Consider the following 10,639-nt stretch of genomic DNA (forward strand, 5'->3'; position numbering starts at 1 on the left):
AATTTTTGCGTTCCAATTGAAAAAATCAAAGCAAATGATTAAGAATTTTGCGAACAGATGCAAAAGTTCTAAAATGAAAAGTAAAATGTAAACATACCGCAATGGAGTGTACGGAACGCACAGCCCAGGACATCTAGAACGCAGAGAACGCATAGAACAATTGAGTTCAGGTTGTTGCATTGTTGGCAATTTACTATAATGCATCCCTTAATTAAGGGATTTGCAGTGTTGTCATGTCACTGCATGCGGCTAATGCATGAAAAATGTGCATTTTTAGTTGGAATTAAAGGATTTTCTGCTCATAGTCAGTTGCAAATTTGTTGTGGTCATTAAAATAGTAGAGGCGTACATATGAATGGTGCATATTGATGTGGTTTATTGTCACTTACACACTGTGAGGGTATAAGGATTTAAGTAATTTAAGTGGGTTTACGAAGTTTATAGGATTGAAAACATTTTATTGAAAATTGTGGCATGTTAAATAGCAGACAGAAGTGATAAATTAAATGTATGCTAAACCATTTTTAAAATATTTCATCCAATTTTTTTTTAATTTTTTATATACCTATTAGATATGCAAAATACTTAAATCAATTTTCATGGCTATACACTGTCATTTGTTAATCTTGCAATTATGCACATAATTTGCGGTTTACTTCAACCAAATCTCTTCAATCTTCATCAATCATTTTGTGAAAATTATACTTTGAGTTAATAAAATTCTTTTTGGTTTTTGAGAGTGTGGCTTTAACGCTGAGCGTATCCTTTCATGTCATTTTGTTAATAGACAATAATTTGTCTATTATGTTGAAGTGGCAAGGGACATGTAACAAATACAACTTAACCAACTAACCAAGTCCACAGCATAACAATAGAATAGCCGAGAGCAAAGCAAATATAAACAAAAACACATCACATCATAACCAAACACATCATCCACTAAATAAATACAATCAAGCTAGGAGCCACATTAGGAACACCATCATTCATTGAGTGTGTAAACACAAAAGCGTCTATTCTATGTAATCTAATGAGTCCATCTATATTTGACCCAAGTGGTGAAGCAATTTTTTTTTTTTTGTTATTACGCAAAAACTTTTATGCTAAAAAGATGACAACACGTTACAGTCGGTCATCTTGGCCAAAGTATGCACGACTCAAAGCTAATGAATGGAAATTAATTACGAAAATTGGAGCAGAAAAATCTATAATAAAACTCGGTTTCTAGTAATAAAAATAATTATACATGTACATAATGTTTTTCTCGATTGGCAAATATGGATTCAATCTAGATTTACTAGCGATCTCTCGAATTTTGTTGCAGTAGTGTCACTAGATATTTATATTTTCCATAAATACATATATTGAATCAAATCACAATTTATTTGTCAAGTCATATAAATCATATATAAAGCTGTTGATTTCAAGGTAATATTGCTACTCTAGCAACACTTCTAGTGAATCTGGTGTAAAAAGTAACCCCATATTTATCAATCAAACACAGCAATAATATATATATAATAAATTCTATAAATATTTCCCAGAGATAGCATTTTATTTTGTCAAGATGGCAACTAGCTTGTGAGATTGCGATGAACCAAAGACAAGACACTGGAAGCATAAAGCTTCGTACACTACTACATCTCCTGTTACTGTAAAGATGAGAACACATAATAGTCGGTTAGCAAGTCAAAGCATGTAATACTGATAGCTTTTATGAGAATTATTTAGAAGAAAATTCTAAAAATATTCCCCAGTTGTAGTACATTGTAGATTTGACGGGCTTAATCAAACTTGTTTCTACGGTTGCAGGTAACAATTAGCTTTGAAAGTAATTCCAAAGGTGATATTGGAAGCCTAAAGCTTTGTACACTAGCACATCTTTTGCTGACGTATTGGTGAGAACATGTTACAGTCGTAACGCGAACTTTCATCAAGACTAAGCATGCAGAACTGAAAGCTTCCATGAGAACTACTTACTTAAATTAAACCAAAAATTCTATTTACATTTCAAAAAATCTTTCTATAACTGACCTTAAAAGTAATAAAAGTAAGTAAAATTATATGTTTCTAGTAGATAATAAAAAGATTTTATAGAGGTAGCACATTGTCGAGGTGACAGATTCAATCAAACTAGTTTATGCAGTTGCCGCAGCCAGATCGCTTTGTAAATGAGCCAAAGGTGTACAAAGTATAAAACCTTAATAGTACATCTAGCATATCTATACTAATATATCTCCTGCTGTTATAAAGTAGGTTACTTTTAACTTGGTAGTCCATCTATACAAACGCTAAAGCTTTGTACACTTGGTATGCCTTCTGCTGCGTGACCATGACTCTGTGTATAATGCCACCCTAGCTTAGGCTAACAGAAAAATTTTATTGTAGATAACTAGTTATTCGACAGACTGTTTAGCAGTAAAACCAAACGATCTATTAGACTAAATAAAAAGTAAATATAATGGATCTAGATTACGTGTAGCAGTTTCTTGCGAGGAAAATGCCATTAAATAAGCATTAATTGTGAAAACTAATATCAACCACCAACCAATTGAATAATTTATATTTAAACAAAATATTAATTATACTATTGACAAATATATTAGGAAGTCCTACCTACCGTAATAGTCATTTCTCAAACCTCTAAAGCTTTAATCTTAAGAGTTGCAAACATTTCGTTACTATATTTAAAGATGAATTATTAAATTTGCTTGCATTTTTGTTCTGTTCTTGGTTTATACAATATTCATGTGACAATCACACTTTCTTCATTTCTTCTGCAGAATGTAATTAAGCGCCCCTGATAATAAACAAAACAACTCTAAACAAAAAAAAACAAAAATTACAGTACAAACCAAAAAGTTGTCAGAACCAAAAACATCTTTGAGTGACAAAAGAAAGTGGCAGCTCAACATGGTGGAAAAAATTATTCATTAGGCTTGTGTTTAGTATTCAAAGAACAGGGAATGGGAACTACAACAGTCAAATCCGTGAGCTCAAAAGCCAACTAAGCGTTCGCTGATTTAAATTTACGCAGTCACACAACCGAGATAACAAAACAACCAACCAAAAGTCCAACGGAAATGACGTAGTGACGTGACGTGTCTGCAAAAATAATGCGATTGCTCTAAGCCACCATCGTTGTTGCTGTTGTTGTTGTTGTTGTTGTTGTTGTGACAATGTAATGTCCTAGTTGCACCCACAACATTGCCAAGGAAGCTCAACACCTTTTGCTCATTTATCATCCGTAAAAGGAAACGCACGTAAAGCGAATGAGCGAACAATTTTCGTTTGTGGCTTGTGCTGCAATGTCACTGCGTAATTAATCATGGCATCAACTAAGTTGAAAATTGTAAGGATACATGGATTTTCTTGTAGTAAATAATACACTTTATTTACGAGTATATATAATTATATATAAAAAGTTATACACAATATTTGACTTTTACGCTTCAATAATGCTACGAACGAGAATTGTTGGTTAATAAAAAAATATGAAGGAATCAAGTATTATTAAAAACGGTAGAGGTTGATCGTTCTGAACCGCTACATTAGAATATTTAAAATCTTTGTACTTAAAGTTATTAATATATTTTTAAATGCTCTTTTCAACACTCTTTTTAATGCTCTTTTCAACACTCTTTTTAATGCTCTTTTCAACACTCTTTTTAATGCTCTTTAAAATGCTCTTTTCAATACTCTTTTTGACGCTCTTTAAAATGCTCTTTTTAATACTTGTTTTGATGCTCCTTTTAATGATCTTTTTCATACACTCCGTAATGTTATTTTTAATGTTGTTTTTAATCCATTTTTAATGCTCTTTTTAATGTTCCTTTACATACACTCCTTAGTGCTCTTTTTAATGTTATTTTTAATCCATTTTTAATGCTCTTTTTAATGCTCTTTTAAATGTTCTTTTAAATGCTCTTTTTAATGATTTTACAAATGCTGTTTTTGATGTTTTTTCTGACGCTGATCCTAATACTTTTTTTGATGCTCATTTTTGTGATCTTCTTCGTACACTCTTTCATGTTCTTTTGAATAATATTTTTAATCGACTTTTGATGCTCTTTTTAAAGATCTTCTCAATGCTATTCTTAATGGCTATTATGGTGCTCCTTTTGATGTTCTTTGCAATGGATTTGTTATTTTCTTTAAAATAGTCTTTTTAATGCTCTTTTTAATGGTCTTTCAAATGCTGTTTTTGATGTTCTTTCTGATGCTTAATTTGATTCTCTTTTTAATGCGTTTTTAATATTTTTGTATGTTCTTTTTAATGTAGTTCTTAATACTCTTTTTGATGCTTTTTTTTTAATGCTGTCATTTGTGCTCATTTCAATAATCTTTTAAATCTTTCCATTGGTGCTCTTCCTAATACTCTTTTTGATACTTATTTTAATGCTCTTTCTAATGCTCATTTCAATATTTTTTCTTGCGTTCATTGATCTAAAAAATCATTACACTGAAAGAACAAGTAAAGAGCTATGAGCTAAGAACAAAGCACTCTTTCTATTAATGATTTTCAACTTAAAGTCTTAAACAACACATATTACAAAATGTATGTATGTCTTATTATGAACTGAAGGTATCCACATATTTTGGTGTACGGTATTAGAAGAAAATTTTAATTGAGTCCTAATGTTGTCAATCATTTTGTTGCTGTTGCTGTTTTGACTGTTTTTAATGGTGACAATCTTACAGACATTACTTTTTACCAAGTTGTCATGAATATATTTATTTTTGCATTTTAATTTTTACAAAATTTTTTATACTTATCACATTGCTAAATATTTTTTTCAGTGTATCAAATTTTTAATATTATTGTTTAACTGTTATTGACAGAAATCATTATGTTCAATTTCCGGCTGAATTGATTTTTGTTAATAATTAAATTCTAAGCCTTACATTTGTTGGTCCTACGAGGGCTGTTCAATTGAAGTTTTATCATAATATACAAAAAAAAATTAGGTTTAGGTTTCCCTATTAATTATATCCATTATTGACTTTTTTACTTACGAATCATTTATCAACTGTATGTTCAAATTTACTAGTTTTATAAAATCATATAGATATCTGTAATATTGATATGCATACTCATTCAATAGTTTAATATGTCAGTCCATCTAATTGACAATTTCACTGGGATCCCATAGATCTATTATTTTACATTCATCAAACAAGGGACACATTCAACCAATTTTAAGCTTTTGTAATTCTATTGTCAGACTCATAGGTCTCCTACAATCACCGATAATATGTTTTTACTGCTTTATTCCTAAAAAAATAATCGTTGGGAGTGTAAACATTGCACTGCGCTGGGTTAGCAATGATATGTCTGATATCCGATCTGTTTGAAATAGATAAATTATCAATCTCTCTAATGAGAGCTTACAGAGCAATATATTATTACATATTAATATAATATAATTTATGTAATGTTATTGATATATTAATGTATTACAATTTAATTCAAAATATTTTTTTTTTAATTAGTATTTTTTAAGTAACCTCTAATTCAAAAGTAAGTGTTTTAAACCCATAACCTCTTATAAACTCATAAATCCATATAATCGCATTACATCTAATGAAAGAATAAAACAATTCTTATTTTTATGTAATAAATTTTGAATATTTTATTATAATGAATTGATACAATGAATTTATAGCTCCTTGAAGATGTATAGTGATCTCGCTAAAGTAATCTATTCTACCCATCCAGATTTTATTCATATTAAATCCTTTTGTTTAAGAATAGATATCTAACAACGTTACAATAAGTCTGAATACCTTCATTTGTTGCAATATAATTTGCTTCCTCCGCATAATTAAATGGGCCGTTAATTTTGTTTCTTATAAGGAGTAGATCAACAATACGATCGAGTTCAACATGCTCCTTAATTTTTATTAGTTCCATTGAAGTAAAGGATAAGCCCTTACTAATTTCGGCAACTATCATATGGACTTGAAATTGTCGAGGAATAATACGAATGTTATATAGGTCCTTTACAGTACGACGCATTAGTAGGTACAATGAGATGATGATGAGTAGACCCCATTTTGCAATCATTACATGGTTATAGACACTCATAAACTTTGAAACATGAGCAGGATTTTTATTTTTCTTGTCCAAGAAGGAAAAAACTCCAAATGTATATAATTTGACAAAAATGACCACAATCAACAGAATGACAAGTGCAACCTTTCTAACGCAGACCATAACTGTGAATAAAAAATTATATGTTAAGATATTAGCGTATATTACTAATATATTATTTTACATAAATTGAAAAAAAGTAATACATGCATTTCTATAAGGAACTAATTTTTTATGTACAGAATTCTGTAAATCAAGTAAACCTAATAGATCGTCTTCAACTGAAGAGTGTTGAACAATTGAATAAAAGCTGCTGCCTATAACTATTAAGCAATCGTTTAAAGTAATTACTGTTCACACTTACATATTAATAATATTTGTTTTAATACTTTGACTTTCGATTTTTAAGTTAATAACACTTTTTTGAGTGGTACAAATTACAGAAGCTGACACTCAATTTTTTTAATCAGTAAGTGTTTCTATTTTACCATAAACAGAATTCATAAATAGAATCAATTGACCCACATATTTTCAAAGGCATTGCCATTCAAAATACTATATTACAGGCTGTGATAACCACTATAGGTCTACGATAAATGACGTTCTTGAAAGGTCATAGTATGCAAATATATTTGGTTTTAACAAGATGACGTGATATGATATACAGCGCGTGACTGCTTCAAGTTACTGCAGAAAACATTTAATAAATGCAAATGATAATCATATAATGATTATGTAGATTGGCTTCCACGATCATGTGATCTCACTACTCCGTATATTTCCAGCATTATTGCCTATATACGACCCAAGCTATGTTATTTAAAAATTGTATCAGTAATCAGCAAATTACTGATTAACATAAAAGTTATCAGTCAACGGTTCATTCGTACCAGCCAAGTGGTCTATATTCTTGAATCAAATTCACATAGTATTGACATAATATACTATTTAATCAAGCCACTTTAATTAATGCATATTTTATTTAAAAAATCAATCTTCAATAGTTTTATGAATATTTGAGATTCCACTTACTTGCAAATTTTCTTAAAGATACTAAAGAAAGATACAACTTCAAAGCTTCCAATCCTTTAGAGTGTTACCTTGAATGCTTAGAGTAGTCTTCTTAAGCGATCTATACAGTGAAATAAGAAAACTATGAAAACTAAAAGGATTTTAACATTAATTTTTTCACCAGTTCTCAAGTAGTCCGGATTGTATGTACTGATACTCGATTTAATTTAGTCTTTTGGTACCAAAATTTGATTAGTTATGTCAGATTTCTGCAGTAAATATAGCACCACAGAAAGGCACGAATTTGTATAGTTTCTAATTCTTCAGACTATCAATTTTTATGCTAAGGATAGTCCTCTTAATCCAAATTTACTGAAGAATATAAAAACTATTGCAAATTGAGTAGAACATTAGCTTTATTTTAACAGCAGAGCTCGAGTAATCCCAATAGGTAATTAAATTCAGTCTTTTGATACCAAAATTTGATTAATTACGTCAAATTTGTTAATCTTTAAATATTCATTAAATATGGTAGAACTGAATGATACAAATGCACATACATAGTTCCCAATTCTTCTGCATGTCAATTTTTATACTTAGGGTAGTCCTCTTAATTCAGTTAGACTGCAAGGAAAGAAAACTATTAAAAATTTGGAAGAATTTCAACTTTAATTTTATCACCAGATCTTAAGTAGTCCCAACAGTTGATTAAATTCAAAATTTGACATCAAAATTTGATGTCAAACTTTTTCTTCCGCAACTCAAGCAAATTTTGTATAAAATTTAATAAATATAGTTAAAATAATCCAAGTATCAGCTAAATTCTATGTCTCATATAATTTTCAAATAAAGATGAAACGTGTTCTACGAATTTAATTTTTATAATAAAATTAAATTGTTTAAAATAAGATTAATTTTTAAATTTTGTGGCATTTTCTCTAGAACCTACTTTGATTTTATTTTAAGTGTCATAAATGATCAGTTATGGGTATGTCCAAAAGTTTTGGACAAGATGATGTCACCTTTTTTAGCCAAAATTATTATTATTGTTATTATTAAGCCAGAATCTTTCAACTTTAATTGACCCAAAATTTGTCTATCTCATTATCCAAGTTCAGAATTTTTCATAAACAATTATAACACAAATTCCTGAAATAAATAAACAATATAATATCAAGTAAATACTTTTAAAAAAAAAATTTAAATAGCACAACTTGGTATACGGAACACAACTGGTCCTCTGAACTAGTCGCAAAGTTTAAACAAATTAAGTGCAAATTCGTGTTATCATTTAATAAAATTCCAAATGAAACTTTAACTCAGAGGCAAACGACGTGTCAGTACCGCGGTTTTGTTCAAATCCCTTTTTCTCCTTTTAACTGAGAGAGACATTTCAGAAAGGGTTCACTATAGACGACAACAAAACTGCTACTTATGAAATTTATACACGTCATATATCCTTAGGCTGGAAAGTAGTAAAAGGAAATTTGAAGTAAGGATTTCTACAGAGTTTTTAAGAATTTTCATTACTCGAAGATGATGTGCAGCAAGCAATCTGACCACACACATCAGGGCGGCATGTAAGCGGCGTAATCAGGTATATAATAAAAATACTAAGACCCCAGGCGAAAGAAAAAGTCTGGTACAAGTTGGTACAAGACTCCATTTATCCTTAAGAATAATGAAAATAGAAATTGTAGAAAAAGTAATTTGTTTGTTTGTTTGTCGGTGAATTTACAACAACGTTTGCATGGATGCATGAAAGTGGGGAACCCAGAATAGCTGGTATTGCTTTTGTTTTTCTTTTACTTCTATGACACTTGGGGGGTTTGGGCTTGGTTGTAAAATTACCTTGCAATAACCTTAGAGCGGTTTAATTTCCTTATCAACAATGCGTGCGGTTTAATGTGCAAGTGCCTCCTTTTTTTTTCACTCCACACAAATGCGTCCCTGAGGGCACGAGTATAGCTCGCAATGCATTTGTACCAGATATTTGCCTTCCTTTCGGCACGCATTTCCGTTTCCAGTCACTTTAATTGTGTTCGTCTGTTTCAAGAGAAAATATGAAAAGTTTATGCACTTGAATTATTAATATAATACCGCGTTTATTGTCTTGGCTGTTGCATGAGTCTATTTTATGAAAAATAATAAAAGTTACCAAAGTTTCACGAAATTAAATTGAATTAAATTTTGTTTTAATTTGATTTCATAACAAATCGAATAAATTTATTATGAGCGCCAAAGAAGTTTTAAGCTATTTAACTTACAATTTAAGTTACCAAAAATGGGATGATAGTAAAAAACAATTATGACGAGAATAATTTGCTTAATTTGTACTCGGGAATATTTAAGTATTATATATTTAGAAATGAAATAAATGAAAACGGATTGAATATACAGTACTCTTTAGAGAACGTAAACTAATTAAACCCAACAAGAACTTTGCTTAGTTTTAGAATTTTGTAAATTTTTCGGAGTGATAAATATAAAGAAAAACACGTTTAAGGGAAAGTTCTGTAAAGTTCTCCGACAAAGTATTTGTCCTCCGTGGTACGTCAAAAAAAAAAATCTAGACAAAGATCTAAGTCTATTAACTGTTGAAAAAGTAATTTACCAATATAATATAGAGATATGCAAGTTGCATCCAAATCCTCATGTTCGACATATATCCTCTGCAACTGTACAAAGCCACCTTAAAACAAAACCATTGATAAACATTAATACCCTAGCTCAATAGCATACATGTTAGTTTTTTAAGATTCGCCCAGTTATTATCAATTTCTATTTCAAAAAAATCAATAAATAAACCAATTACATAAAACAAAAGAAAGTGAGTATTGTGCACTTCGAATAATGCTTATAACGTCATTTATAGTAGAAAACCGGGCAAATCTATGACGGTCAAAAAAGCAACGGTTAGTAGACATAACATAAATGGACAATTAGTATTAGCTGGATACTGAAGCACAAACTTAATATAAATAATATGGAGTAGAGCAGAACCATTAAATGTAGATAGACCTACAAAACTATCCCAAACATTGAGCGATGGATTGACTGAAAACACAGTTAAACTAACATACACCTCACGTAACTTTATCGGACTAATTATATTTCTATGAATAACTGCACCAAAACAAGCATGTACTTGATTCGTACTGTCGATCTCATCATCACAAAATAGAAAACACATAGAACATTCCTACTAAATGTACCAGGTTCATAACTGCAAGTAGCATAACCGAAAGAGTCATACAAGAAAGGACTAAAGTATATCATCTATCGCATAAGTTTTTCGGGACTTATGAATCATAGTTAAACTCGCGACTAGTATACAATATAATATATAGTAGTCAGTATTGCTCAAGGCCTGTGAAAAAATAGATAATCGCTATCAATATGAGAAATATATTACCATATGAATTATATCAATAAGAAACTATAAGATATGAATGTTTCTCACCTGCTGCATGAAGGAATACCTTTATTGGAGACACCCCAATACTTGATATATGACTAATTCATTACACATTT

The 10,639-nt window shown here is 30.0% G+C and overlaps 1 long non-coding RNA gene across 2 annotated transcripts; it reads right to left on the reverse strand.

Annotated features, from left to right (window-relative positions):
• Positions 1–5,626: 5,626 nt before the first annotated feature.
• LOC119680857 lies at positions 5,627–7,964 on the reverse strand. Of its 2 annotated transcripts, XR_005252492.1 has the most exons (5): positions 7,787–7,964; positions 7,666–7,729; positions 7,287–7,614; positions 7,127–7,226; positions 5,627–6,219 (listed from the first exon to the last, which is right to left on the reverse strand). It is a non-coding gene; the product is annotated as an uncharacterized LOC119680857 (long non-coding RNA). The 2 variants fall into 2 exon arrangements; XR_005252491.1 differs by having other exon boundaries at positions 7,287–7,729.
• Positions 7,965–10,639: the final 2,675 nt, after the last annotated feature.

This window comes from Teleopsis dalmanni, chromosome 2, assembly GCF_002237135.1.
Source record: "Teleopsis dalmanni isolate 2A chromosome 2, ASM223713v2, whole genome shotgun sequence".
Classification (NCBI taxonomy): Eukaryota; Metazoa; Arthropoda; class Insecta; order Diptera; family Diopsidae; genus Teleopsis; species Teleopsis dalmanni.